Here is a 14,810-nt window from a genome sequence, read left to right as displayed (position 1 = left end):
CATCGTCATCTGCAAGAGTCATTTAATAGGTTTTGTAGTTGGTGCAGCACCTGGCAAATGAGAATTAATTTTGATAAAACCGTCCTCATGTCCTTTTGTAACAAGTCTTCCGTTTACCTTTTTAATTACTCGTTCAATGGCCGTGCGGTAGATAGGGTTTCTCAGTATGAATATCTTGGCATCATATTCACGCATAACATGTCGTGGTCCAATCACATTGATTACGTATGTAATAAAGCACTAAAAAAACTAGGTTATCTACGACGCACGTTACCAAATTCACCAAAAGACACAAAGTTACTGCTGTATAAAACTTTAATCCGCCCTGTTCTTGATTACGCAGCTGTAGTGTGGAACCCGTATAAGCAGTTTGAAATTGACATGTTAGAAGCAGTCCAGAAAAAAGCTGTGCGTTTTATATGTCATCGTTATGATCGCGATTTCTCACCCTCTTCTACACTTCTCTCATTGAATTTAACCACCCTCTCCGCCCGTCGCCACACTGAATCACTAAAATTCTTACATTGTATCGTCAATTCCTCGGCAAGGCTCTCAGTTAACCACTGCATTAACTATGCACCATTATCATCTACAAGAAGTCATCACGAGCTAAATTTGATACCATATTTTGCACGTACTAATTTGTTCAAATTCAGTTTTTTTCCCCGTTCAATAGAAGCTTGGAATTCTCTACCTGGATCCATTCGTTCATCTCCAATTTAAAGTTTTATAACTGCCATTGAAGACACATACCTGAATATTCCTACCGTGCCATTAACAGTTCCTTTCTTGTTTGTTACTTTTTGTGTGTTTTGAACTTTATTGTGCTCACTTTGTACATTTTGTTGTATTTTGTTACCTTTGGTATTTTGCTTTTTGTTTTTCCCACTCCTGCCATAGCGCATATAGCTGCGCTGCTATATGTATAAATAAATAAATAAATAAGAGAGTAGTATAAACAACCATACCAACTTTAACGAATACTTTATTATCTTAAAAAGTAGATGCTCTTGAACACAACTACCAGGCTTAGAAGCGGAAGAAATGATTTTTTTTCATCGCTACTTGGTGTTTTCAGATGGAAGGCGCTTATAACCTTGAATACGAAGAGCAGTTTCGTGGGAAGACGTTTACTGCACTGGGCCTTATTTCTCCTCATGGGTAGCACATTCGGTTGTGCGAGCACAACGTACACTTGCTTTAACCAGTGATGCACCGATAGAAACTTTCCTTACGACCTCTTTCTCTCTCCCTTTCAGCCTAATGTTATTTGGAGGCTCGTAACAGACGACCTTTTTTTGAAGCTGCCTTCTGGCCACAGCAACTTGCTCAATGAAGTTTGGAACTTCCAAAGCATGCTTACATTTTAGAACCATGAGAGTGGGAACCATGCAGCAGAGAGTGAAGAGCTTTCAAGGATGCATCACCTCCTTTCTCCCTACGGCGAATGACTTCCGAAATAATAGCAATGCAGACGAGGTGTAAGCTTGGGAAAGTTGATATGCCATTGTCGTTACAGCTCAAGCGACGAGGCCGAGACGAGTACGCAGCGACTGATCTTTACTGCCACAGCTGAAATACTAGAGACTTTTAGTAGAGCGGACGCAGAGATACGCAAAGGCATAGCGTCTTTCGAGTGCGCATGCGCCAAACGCTATTTCAAATCGAGGTTTTACGTACGTTCGCGTTACGTACGTTGTTTTTCGAAATTAGACTGCGTGCTTTTGCTTACGCTAGGAAAAATAGCGTTGTCAACATGGCGGCGCCCAGAGAGAATTCGTCAGTGTTACTGGGTTTCTATAAGCGTATTAGTTGCCTTTAAATGGTACACGTGGTATTCGCTTTCCCTCCTCTCGCCAACAGCAGAACGAATTCGTGGTAAACTTGCTCTATTTTCGATTCTGTGCAACAATTCCGCCGTTCTTAACCCTGACAAAACACCACTGTCTGTGGATTCGCTTGTTTGGGATTTTTATGCCAAGGTAGGATTTTTTTGCCAACTGTAGTCGTTTCGCGGTAGGCAGAAGGGTCGGAAAGAACACAACATGATGTTTTTAAAAGCCTTGCTCGGTTCAGTTACCGAAATGAAATTAGGCCCTCGCTATACTGAACTGGCCATGGAACTGGCTATGCACGCAATACGACTTGGATAACCTTGCCTAAGTTCAAAAAATCTGCCACAAACTAATTTCACATTTTAACACCAGATGGCGCCACTGCGTCCAGCGCTATCATTGCGTTCGAGCCGGCATACGATGAACTAACAATGCTCATGCGATATACAGTCTAACCTCCCGCTAAATGCTTGCGTATAACGTATGTAAGCGCTCATACATTATACTAAAAATCTCTTCTGTGGCAAACAATTGCAGACCAAAATACACACACATAGAAATAACAAGAATGACGCTCCAAAACCAATTCGCATGGCAACAGTGACGCATGACCAGCTGACGCTGACCAACATGACGCATGACCAGCTCAGAAAGCATAGTTTTCTCACAGAGCTTTCAGGTGGGGCTAACACATTGGTCTTGGCCGCTGATCTCCGCTAGTGATCGCCACCTAGTGGAGGTCAGTGGTCTTGGCGTCTATGAATCTCGTAGGCTTCAGTTCTCTCGTTATTTTGTTGCGGCTATATGTGAAAACTTCGCGCTGGCTAAAAATGGGCTAACACATTTTCTTTCTTTCCTCCTTTCTTTTATTGCGAAAGCAATACTAGTTGCACTTTCAGCCCGTCGCGTAGCGAGGCCGGTAGCTACCAAATTAGCATATTGGATTGGATTGGATTGTATAACCGAAGCATCACCACAAGTCTAACGACAAGCACCACCACCAGCTACACTACCAGCTGTAGTGTAGGGTAGCACAGAAGCCGAATTATTTTCGCGAGCAAATAAGTTTCTGGAATATCTTCACGAGTGGTCAAGAAATAATCATCTAAAAGTTAATTCTGAAAAAACGAAGGCCGTCTTATATCGAACAAGAAACAAAACTGTTCACACCAATTTCACCCTATCATTAGGAGGCAAAACAATTGCAATCGTGAAAAACATAAAATGCTTAGGAGTTATCTTCTCAGAGTGTCTCACCTGGGACGAACAGGTCAATCATGTTCGGAAAAAACTGAATCGCTTCAACGGTCTTATTTGCCAACATAGGGACACACTTCCGTCTCGAGTAAAGGTCCTCATTTATCAAACATTCTTTCTCCCATCACTGACTTACTGTCTCACATTTTGGGGAACGACGACCCAGCACAACATATCCAAACTAATAACAGTACAAAAGCGGGCAATTAGACTCATAGCAAACGTATCGAGGCAGACCCACACACATCCATACTTGATTAAATTTGGCATTCTAAAGTTCACTTCTTTGTTTCCTTTCAGATTGCTATCAATGTACAAAACTGCGGTTTTTACTAACAATGAAACCACTCTCTCACTTCTAAAAATGTCTCGCTATTCAACCGTCTACGATACCCGCTCTCATTTTCCTTGGTCACTGCCTCTTTGTCGGACCAAATACGGTATGCAATCTTTATCTTTTATTCTGTCGAAATACCTAAACATTTTAGAAAATAACAACATATCGCTAAAATGCATCACGGTAAAGAGCTTAAAAACCATTTTGTATCTTTTTGAAGACATTTAATTACAACTTGTTCCGAACTGTGATTAAAGCTGTAACACGTGTGAATTCTGCTGTTGTACACCTGGTTGATGTGATGCTTTTGGTTTTTTTGAGTATTTATGACGCTTTTTGTTGTGATTGTGATACTAATGTTTAAGTGCCACTGTAGATATTATATTCATGTTGATACTTTATTTATTGTTTTCGAGTGCCTCACCTGTAGCTGTCTTGTAAACTAACAACTGAGGCAATACGTTGCCTCAGCAGTGTGGGCGCAGGGTGCCTCTCAAGCTGCATTCAAGCAGCTTTTTTCCCTGCGTCCTCTCTCTCCCAGTAATACTTGTACTTGTACCACTGTAATACTTGTAATACTGTAATACTGTAAGTAATACTTGTACCACTGAGAGCGAGAAATAAACTTCAACTTCAACCATGGCGTAGCTACGGATATTGCTTTCGCAATTACTGGGCTTAACCAAGCTAAGCCACAGCCATTTTTTCTCCGTGCAGTCCCTGCCAACATTTTCAACATGTAAGGAACACAACCGCAGTTTTCGCCTTGATTTCTTGTGTACTAATCAAACAACGATTTTGCTGTATTAATAACTCTAACATCATACAGGGACGTTAAAGACGCGTTGGCAAACGGCTGCTGGTCTCGTTGCGACTTCCTGGGTGCGCCAACTTTCACGAGCCGATCTATTGAGGGAATGCTCTGTTCCATCATGGAAGCCTAAAAGCTCGTTGTATCTTTAACCGTATCTTTAACCGTATTCTTTAACCGTATTTGCATGCATGCTGGGCAAGTTATTTGCGTTAGCCTCTTAGAAACCGGTTGGTTTTGGAGGCTTCAGCAAGGTGATCTTAAAAATTAAATGGGAGTTTGCACCCAGGCCGAGGCTGAGAAGTTCAGTAGGGCTGAGAAATTCAGTAGAAATTACTTCTCAGAATGTCAATCAGTCAATCTTTTATTCCTTAACACAAATGGCTAGGACATGGCGAGGGCTTATCAGGGACAGGGGAATAATTCAGGAAGGAAAACAAGGATATAATGAATTGTCTCAATCACGATATAAAGCTGTTTGGAGACGGTCCCGACATTATCCTGCTGGGTGACATGAATGCCCCCATCCAGGATCTGGATGTATACACAGATTTTAACGGCAAGTAAATGCTAGACTTCTGTGAGCGGCACAACCTACTTATTGACAAGAGAAAAACTAAATGTGAGGAACAAACCACGTGAGAAATGTGTAGCAGGCAGACAACTATTGACTACTGCCTAATGTCGCAGGGCATCTATAGCAAGCTCGGACTAAAGGAAACAGACGAAGAGGGGAAGTGCAGCCTAGGAAGTGATCATGAACGTATTAGTCAACAGCTGGGAGCCCTGGTCAAAAGAGAAATGCAGAGAAGCCAGAAAGAAAACGCAAAATTAAACTACTAACAAATAGCGCTAATAGCAGCCGACATAGAGGAAACCATCGAGAAACACTCTATGGAAAAGTGGGATTATAATCAGTTAGAACTGCTCACCGCTACAAAAATGAAACAAGTGAAAGGAGTAAACCGCTGGAGAGGAAAGAGGAAGCCACGAAGCTGGCGGAATATGGAAATTAAGGAGGCCATCGAACAACGACGGGCGGCTTCAAGGGAACACAGAGAAGCAAAGAGGGCGAAGTTAAATGGAGAGGAAAAATGGCAAAATGGCAAACGCATGATGTGAATTACGCTGATGTGAATTATCGGTCAGGAGGCGTTGAAGGTGGAAAGGCTGGAAATATTGGCTGGAAGTGGGTAGCGGGATAGAGCATCGGCGTCTAGATGTTTGCGGCTAGTACGATACACAACGCGGATATCGTATTCCTGTAGACGAAAGGTCCACCTCGCGAGGCGACCGGTGGGTATTTCAGAGAGGAAAACCAGCACAGCGCATGGTGGTCGGTCGCAACTTCAAACGGGCGGCCGTAGAGGTAAGGGCCCAAACTATCACCAGACACTCTTTTTCAGTGACCGAGTATTGCTTTAGAAAGATGGGATGCGCACATGAGACAATCACAAGAAAGAGGACGGGACGGGCGCATCCCATGCGCGCATCCCATCTTTCTAAAGCAATATGAACCAACTTGCCCAACAACGCATCCTGCTGAGTGACCGAGTAGTTAGATTCAGCCTTTGTGATCATGCGGCTGGCATAGGCAATAACGTATTCGACGAAGCCAGATTTGCGTTGAGCGAGTACGGCGCCGAGGCCTACCTCGCTGGCGCCAGTATGGACTTCGGTAGGTGCGGTCGGGTAGAAGTGGCGCTGTATCGGCGGTGCGGTGAGGATACGGCGCAAGGAATAGAAGGCGTCGTCACACACTTGGGACCACTGCGAAAGATCGGAACTGCCGGACAGATGTGTCAAAGGTGCAGCAATTGAGGCAAAGTTCCGTATAAACTTACGGAAGTAGGAACACAGGCCTAGGAAGCTGCGCAGTCCTTTCATAGAAGTAGGCTGAGGAAACGCGTCCACAGCACGAAGTTCAGCCGTGTCCGGACAGACACCGTCCTTGGAAAAAAGGTGGCCTAAAATGGTAAGTTGGTGGGCTGCAAAGTGACACTTCTTTAAGTTGATCTGGAGGCCGGCGTCAGAGAAGCAGGTCAGAACGTGCTTCAGGCGAGAAGAGGTGAGTGTCAAAGTCAGGCGAAAACACGACGATGTCGTCGAGGTAACAGAGGTAAGTCTTGCACTTCAGCCCAAGCAGAATGGTATCCATCATCTTCTCAAATGTGGCAGTAGCATACAAAGGCCGAAAGACATGACAGTAAATTCATATAGGCCATGAGGGGTTACAAAGGTCGTTTTGGGCCGATCGGACTCTTCTATGGGTACCTGCCAGTACCCGGAACGTAAATCTAAAGAAGAAAATATTTCGGCACTTTGCAAGTAGTCTAGCGAGTCATCTATACGTGGCAGGGGGTAGACTTCCTTGCGCGTGATCTTGTTAATGCGGCGGTAGTCTACACAAAAACGGATGGAGCCATCTTTCTTTTTGACGAGCACAACTGGCGAAGCCCAACGTCTGCTTGAAGGTTGAATGACGCCGCTCTTGAGCATTTGGTCGACTTGATCTTCAATAACTTGGCGCTTGGTTGCCGACGCATGATAAGGGCGTTGTCGTAGAGGAGCGTGGGTACCTGTGTCGATACGATCTGTGACAGTCAATGTTTGGCCCAGTGAGCTATGATTACAGTCGAACGAGGCGCGGAACTGGTGTAGCAAGTGAAGAAACTGCGAGCGCTGCCGCGGAGGAAGATCTGCGTCGATGGAGCGGAGAAAGAGTTCTGTAGAGAAAGGAGTTGGTGCAGACGATGGTGGGCTGAGTGCAGTGAGATTGATGTGCGATGCTTCGGCAGTCTCCTCACAGGTTAGAATGGATGCGATGGGTTGGACAATGCCGACACATTCGCCACGGCGCAAAGCACTAGGGCAGGAAAACGGGTTATAGACCCACAGTACGGAGAGGACAGCAGAAATAGTCAATACGGCGTAAGCCAGGGGAAGACACTTGCGGTGGACAAAAGTTTGGGCTGGCGTGAAAAGGACAGTGTCATCACGGAAAAGGTCACAAGACAGGCGCGCAAGGGCGGAATAGCATGGAGGCAGGTCGCTGTCTTCGGCGACGAGGGCTTTAACACATGGCGGTGAAGGAGCAGCGTCTGGCAGGGTTTGGGGCAGAGCAGAGAACCCGACTTCAGCACGAGTGCAATCGATGACGGCAGCATGACGAGACAGGAAATCCCACCCCAAAATAACAGCGTGATAACAAAATGGTAGGACGAACTCGATCGTATATAGTGTATCGGGCATGCGCTGTCTGCCTTATCGTGTCAGCGCATTGTCTTATCAGTGCTACCGCAAACTGTACGCTTGGCACTGCTACTGCCCCGCCCCCCTCCATCGCCTATAAAAGGGCGTGCTAATAAACCCTTCCGGTTCTTCTTGTTCCTGCCACCATGTAGTTGCCTCTATCCTTAGTGCGACACACATCACGATACATGGTGTCAGAAGTGGGATTCTGCGACAGCTATGGAACTTCTAAAGGCCCCGCCACCTTTGCAACTGACCGGCAACCTCTCTGAAAATTGGAAACGTTTCAAGCAGAAATTCGACCTGTTCCTGCAGGCGACCGCAACGAAGGAGCAACCTCGCAGCAATTCTGCAAAAGCCGCACTCCTGCTGAGCATAGCCGGTGATGAAGCGCTCGACGTGTTCAACACGTTCAAGTTCGAGGCAGCCGAAAGCAAAGACGATTACGCAACAGTGGTTGGAAAATTCGAGTCCTACTGTGCCGAGGTGAGCAACGAAGTTCACGAACGTTATGTGTTTCGCTCAAGGAAGCAAGCAGATGGAGAACCTTTCGAAAAGCTTGTCCGGGACCTCAAAAAGCAAGCCACGCAATGCAATTTCGGAGATCAGCATGATTCGCTGATCAGGGATCAGATCGTGTTTGGCACGAATAACTCAAAGCTGCGCGAGAAAATGCTTCGAGAGAAATCTTTAACGTTGCTGAAAGCTGAAGAATTGTGCAAGGTAGCAGAGTCTCTCGCACAACGAAACGAGGTCTGGAAAGCCGCGGATGACAGGGTCGATGCTGTTTCAAGGCACGCGCCACCATCGCGAAGCAGAAGTGATGACTGCAAGAAGCAGTACCGTTGCAAAAAGTGCAACCGGCGGCACAGGCCCACACAGTGCCCAGCCTACGGGAAAAAGTGCCATGAATGTCGAAAACTTCACCACTTCGCGGTTTGCTGTGAAGGCCTATCTAAAGTTGAACAAGTTAGTAAAGACAGCAGCGATGACGACTTTGTATTGCAGTATGTCCCAGGAAAGCACCTCATCTTGGCAGACATGCTGTCACGATCATCGCCGGTTGCTCGAGACGACACCACTGGCGCAACTGACGACGTTGAGGTACATGCAGTTGCCGCCTTGGGCTACATGGTCACGGAGGCAACATGTCAACAGCTGGTAAATGAAACTGCCCGCGACGACTACCTCCAGGCAGTCATTTCTTGCCTGGCAACTGGCAACAATGTCGACGGGGAACTTAAACCATTTTCGTCTGAGCTTTCCGTCGTAAATGGGATATTGTTAAAAGGCACGAAGGTGGTGGTACCAAAATCCATGCGGCGTGGCATTTTAGCGAGAATTCATGCCGGGCATTTGGGTCTACAGAAATGCAAAGAAAGAGCCCGTCGTCTTGTTTTTTGGCCCGGTCTCAGCAGTGACATCAGTGTATTGATCAAGGGTTGCCCGACTTGCCGCGAATTTGCTTACAAGCAAGCGCAAGAACCAATGCTGATGCGCCCAGTTCCTCGATGTGCGTGGTATCGCGTTGGTGTTGATATTTTTTCTTTTGGGGGAAGTTCGTACATCCTGGCATTTGACGCGTTTTCTAACTTCCCAGAAGTCGAGAAACTTATCGACACTACTGCAAGGAGGGCAATCGCTGCACTCAGTGCCATGTTCGCGAGGTACGGCGTACCACTTGAAGTGTGCACCGATAACGGGCCACAATTTGCCAGTCACGAGTTCGCAGCCTTTGCAAGAGCATACGACTTCACTCACGTCACATCCAGCCCCCGCTACCCACAATCCAACGGACTGGCAGAGAAAGGTGTCCAGGTGGTAAAGCGGATCATGAAGAAATGTGAACATTCACAGGAAGACTTCTGGCTAGGTCTGCTGGCCTACCGCTGTACGCCACTGGAGGACGGCCGATCACCTGGGGAACTTCTTCAAGGCAGGTGCTTGAGAGCTAATCTTCCAGATTTTGGCGCTGTGCAGACAACTGTGGTCAAGAAGCACCATCAGAAGTGTGGCGGAAAGCCTCTGCCACCTTTGGCTGAAGGTTCTGTCGTGAGGATCCAGGACAAAACATGGTCAAAAAAAGGCACTGTCGTTGGGACTGCGGCTCCCAGGTCCTACAAAGTGCAAACCGAGGATCGGCGGGTGTTTAGGCGAAATAGGCGGCATCTTCTGCAAACCCGTGAGAAGTGTGCAGAAGACACTAGTGATGACGACAGCAGTTCGTCCGAGCGTGGGCCAGATAACTCCGGCCAATCTGCTCCGAATATCTCGCCTGGTGCCACAGCACGAACATCTGCTGACTTCCCTCGGCAACAGTCCGCCACCGACAGCTCGGCGCTCGGAGGCTGTGGGAACCATATGCCACTAACTCTGCCTGGGCCCACACCGGTTCCAAGAAGGTCGGCACGGACAGCAAAGCCACCTCAACGTCTTCAGTACGACGCTGCTTTTAATCAAATAGCTTGAACATTTGTCGTTTTCATTACCCCTCGGAAGATGTATCGGGCATGCGCTGTCTGCCTTATCGTGTCAGCGCATTGTCTTATCAGTGCTACCGCAAACTGTACGCTTGGCACTGCTACTGCCCCGCCCCCCTCCATCGCCTATAAAAGGGCGTGCTAATAAACCCTTCCGGTTCTTCTTGTTCCTGCCACCATGTAGTTGCCTCTATCCTTAGTGCGACACACATCACGATACATATAGGACGTCCTTAATCAAAACTCCAGCTGTGCAAGCTGCTGACGGCTTGATGTGCTGAGCGCTGGCCGTGCGCAGCGAGAGACCGGCAGTTGGCGTCTTAACTTTCTTCAGGCGGCGAAAGAGTTGGGTCTATTACTGAAATTGCAGAGTCAGTGTCGACAAGGGCCACGACAGAAATTCCCTCAACCGAAACGGCAATAAGGTTCGCAGGTGACAGCTGAGGTCTTTGCTAGTTCGACGGGGACGCAGTTCTTGCCTCGGGAACTGCGGCATCTAGTTTTCTTCTTGAGAATTATTAGGGCGGCGACGCATCGGAGAGATACAGCGGCGTCGCGGCGACGCGGAACGGCGATAAGTAAGCGGTGAACGCTCGGGGGAAAAAGGAGGAGTCGACGGACGGGTCTGAGCAGACGCGGAGTACTGACGCGCTGGAGGCCAGTACCCGACAGGCGGTGCCGAAACTGGGAGACGGCGACCACAATGGCGGGATACGTGCCCAGGCAATCCGCCATTGTAACAAATAGGCCCGTTATCCGTTGTGCGCCAGGGATCTCGGTCTCGTGGAGAGGGCCGCAGATAAGGTGCCGGCGCTTGTACGGGCACTGACATTGTAGGGTACGTGGGCGGCCGAGTTTGTCCGACAACTTCGGCGTAAGTCAGTGGACGGGCGGCAGGTCTTGGGACGACGTTGGCATAATTCAGAAGGTTGGCGACAGGTCTGGGGGTGGCGTCAGCGTACGTCAGCGGAGCAGCGACAGGTGATGGTGAATGGGCGGACGGAAGCGCCTCAGCAACCTCCTCTCGAATAGCATGTTGGAGAGCAGGGGGCCCTCGAGGAATAGGCGACCCTCGACCCTCGAATAGGCGACCCTCGAGGAATAGGCGAAAGAGAAAGCTGACGCGCCGCCTCCTCACGTACAGAGTTTTTAACTTGCTGCAGCAGGAAGGAGTTACCAGCTGCGGGTGTCAGTCCGGCAAGTGACTCTGCTTGAGCTGAGTGCTGATGAGTCAGGACCCTCTGCTTACGCCACTCCTCGAAGCTCTAGCACAGCGTGATGACTTCTGAAATGGTGCTTACCAAATGCTTAGAAAAAGCTAAGGCGGAAAACACACCCCTGTAATTATATTGAGCCTTCCTGGACATAAGCGAAGCGTACGACAACTTCAACAAGGAAATGCTGTGAAACATACTAAAAGATGAAGGCATCGGTCATGACGTAACTGATTTTCTACAACAAATACACCGAGATGATAAAGCTGAAATTACATGGGAAAGCATAAACGGAGTGTCTAGCGTTCCGTCCAGACGGAACATTTGCTGCTGCTGCAGTTCCGTCCAGACGGAATATTTACTGCAGCTAGAGTTCCGTCCATACAATAGACAATTACAGTTTCACGTACAGAGAAGCTCCACGTAAGTAGAGCGCTTACGGGTCATCAGTGGGTATGCGCAGAACGTGAAGTGTCTGTGTGGGTCGCACGGGCGTACGTGTGATTCGGATCTTTGCGTTGCGGTCTTCACGTTGCTTGCGTACGTGGCGTTGGCAAGATGGCGGCGCCCTGCCCGCCCGCTTCACAGCGATAACAGCTTCGTCGCTAATCCCTCGACGTGGTATCGTGCTGGAAGCTGCTGTATTTGCCTTCAGTTAGTCCATTCTTGCTCTCGCATGACGTTTTAGGTGAGAACTAGCTTTTGTTTTCCAGATAGAAATCCGTTTCAGCAGCTTCTAAGCCTGACGGAGAAGCGTTTGTGGTCGTCATAGCAACGAGTGTGCCGACGGTCTCGCGAGACCACGCGAAGCTCTAAACCTAGCGGGATATCGCGAGACCCTCGGCACAGTCAGCGGTTAAGCAAAACCGTGCACGTTTTGGCTCCATACGCAGACGTCGTCAACATGAGTGGGACACCAGCGCGCCTTCGCTTCTCGAAAAGCGATGATTTAAATATGATGCGGGGCGTGAAAGAATGCAATCCCTTTGAAGATAACATGCAACATACAGTTCGGTGGAATAAAATCGCTCAACGTTTGTCAGAAGAGAGGAGGAAAGTGTTTACCGCCCGCACTGCGGCTTGGCCTGGCTGCGCTCCAAGCAGCTCGACTAAGCAAAATTAGTTTTCTTTGTACTAGATGGCGCGGCTCCACATGATAGCGCATTTTTAGGTTCTGCGGCAAATCTACACAGTTTGCGTCCCGTACGCAAACTGTACGAAGCGACACGAGCGTACGCTACGTAGACTGCTCACGTTTACGTGCGTAAAGGTTCTACGTACGTAAAACTAAAACTGTCTAATGTCCGTACGGCCCATACTATTCAAAATGGGTGATTTCTACCCACATAAATCATTTCTTTGCGTCTGGAATAGCCAGTTGACCAAGCTGTATCCAGATGTTCTCTGTACGCATGTATACGGCACCAAAATATCTGTCCGCATACTGCGTTTAGTTACATCTTCGAAGGTATAACTTCCGTGCATGCATGCAGGATCGGGAAAATGACACTGTTGGAAGCAGAGTGCAGAAACTCTTCGCGAAGTGATGTGAAGCCCTGTCGCTATTTGTGCTGCAAGATGACGTAGCGCGAAAAAGACTAAGACGTACACAAACGGTCAACAAGCATCATGCGAACGCACCAACAAACCCAAGCCAAAACTCGATCTATTGCCATTTCTCACTGACGGCTTGGAAAATTAAATGATGCAGCAGAATATCCTGTCATACATTAGGCGGAACAGGATTGCCACTTTTTTAAATGTGTGGGTTTCTAAGTGGACACAGGCCACCAACCACCGCGGGTTCGAGCTTCGGGCGAGCCAAGGGCCCCGATCAGCCGTCACCACACACACACTGGGACACCGATGCAGTGCACTCAACCTCCGCTGGGAAGAGAGCGATTCGCCGCAAAGAAATAGGCCTCCAAGTTCACCAAGGAGACGTTTATTCACGTCGTCCTTCAGCAGTACACACACACTCAATCGTCACCCCGTCCCGGGGGCGCGCGAGGAGCAAGGCTCCGCAAAGCGGAGAGTTGGGCAAGTTGGATAACATTCATGATGTAAAAAATAGCGCACAGGGAACACAAGGGACGGAAAGTAAACGACGCAGACAAGCGCTTGTCTGCGTCGTTTACTTTCCGTTCCTTGTGTTCCCTGTGCGCTATTTTAGAGCGCAGCTCTTTGGCGTCCGTTCCTGGGTTTCGCGTCGTCGTCGGCGTCGGCGTCGGCCTCGTAACCAGCTCCGCCCAATATCACGCTTTTCAATTGGTCGAAATGCTCGTGACGTCACAGTGCGCGAATTTCAAATGGGGCCAATTGTACTTTGGCTAGTAACCATGCAACCAATCAAAGGGATCGTATAGTGATGCTGCAACTAAGTTGGACTGAGTTTAGTTAATTGCTTAATTAATCAATTAGCCTAATTAATATAGAGGAGAATGAAGAGGTCAGAAGAAAAGAAAAGAAAGACGCGCGCCGCAACGACAACAGAGTCCGCGGAATGAGACGCTGCTAAAAAAACAGATAAGTACGAAGCCGCGTTCCCTCCACCACCACGCACTCCCCCACTTAGTAAGACGTTGCTTCATATACGTTGTGTCGAACATCCTAGACAGTTCCAACAATTGACAGGTTAATGACAGAACACGATGGATAGAAATACAAGAATATAAATATGAAATAGCCTAATTAACCTTTCTAGTTAGACCGCATAAATCAATAAAACCGAGAACGAAATTGGTCGAGTTGGGGAATCGAACCAGGGTCTCCGGAGTGCGATCACGCTAGCCACTCCGTAATGCCAGCTGAATGGTTTGGAATGAACAAAGGCGCGTCTAGCCTATACGGCGTCTTCGTTCACTCCCATCTTCCCCCTTTCCCTTACGGCGAGGTGCAGGTGTCCACCCATATATGCGAGAGACATACATTTCCTTTCCTCAAAAAATAAATTTACCGTACAGCAAGGCGTACAGCCGAATTGGCGATGGCGTTCTGTGGACTCCCTGGCAGCGTTGCAAGACGCTGTCGCGTTCCACTCTTACAGGCGAAGCTTAACATGTTAACCACACATCAGTAACACACGCAGACAGCCAATGGACGCGTCATTCGCTGGCAGCACTTGATTCATCATTCACAACCGAGCCGAAATTGCCGCTGCCGTTCGCCACTGCGAAATTATCTGCCAGTTCTTTCTGAGCCATGAGCGAGACGACCGATGGAAGTCCTCCGTCTGCTGCTGCTGCTGCTGCTGCTGCTGCTGCTGCTGCTGCTGCTGCTAAACGAGCTGCCAGAGCAGAGGCCCAGCGCCGTCGCCGTCAGAATCCAGAGGTGCGTGCCGCCGAAGCAGAAGCTTACCGTCGCCGCCGTCGAGATGATGCAGGAGTACGCGTCGCCGAAGCGGAGGCTCATCGCCGCCGTCGAGAGCAACCAGCAGTAAGCGAGGCTGAAGCAGAAGCTCATCGCCGCCGCCGAGAAGACCCTGCCGTTCACGCCGCCGAAGCGGAGGCTCATCGCCGCCGTCGAGAGCAACCAGCAGTAAGCGAGGCTGAAGCAGAAGCTCATCGCCGCCGCCGAGAAGACCCTGCCGTTCGCACCGCCGAAGCGGAGGCTCATCGCCGCCGT

General features: G+C 48.6%; 1 pseudogene; it reads left to right on the top strand.

The window, feature by feature from the left end:
- Positions 1-1,370, top strand: part of LOC149367578 (ADP-ribose pyrophosphatase-like) — a 246,244-nt pseudogene extending 244,874 nt beyond the window's left edge.
- Positions 1,371-14,810: the final 13,440 nt, after the last annotated feature.

Source organism: Amblyomma mixtum, chromosome 1 (assembly GCF_055824585.1).
Source record: "Amblyomma mixtum isolate Tamu chromosome 1, ASM5582458v1, whole genome shotgun sequence".
In the NCBI taxonomy this organism is placed as follows: Eukaryota; Metazoa; Arthropoda; class Arachnida; order Ixodida; family Ixodidae; genus Amblyomma; species Amblyomma mixtum.
This window is presented reverse-complemented; position numbering and strand designations above follow the sequence as displayed.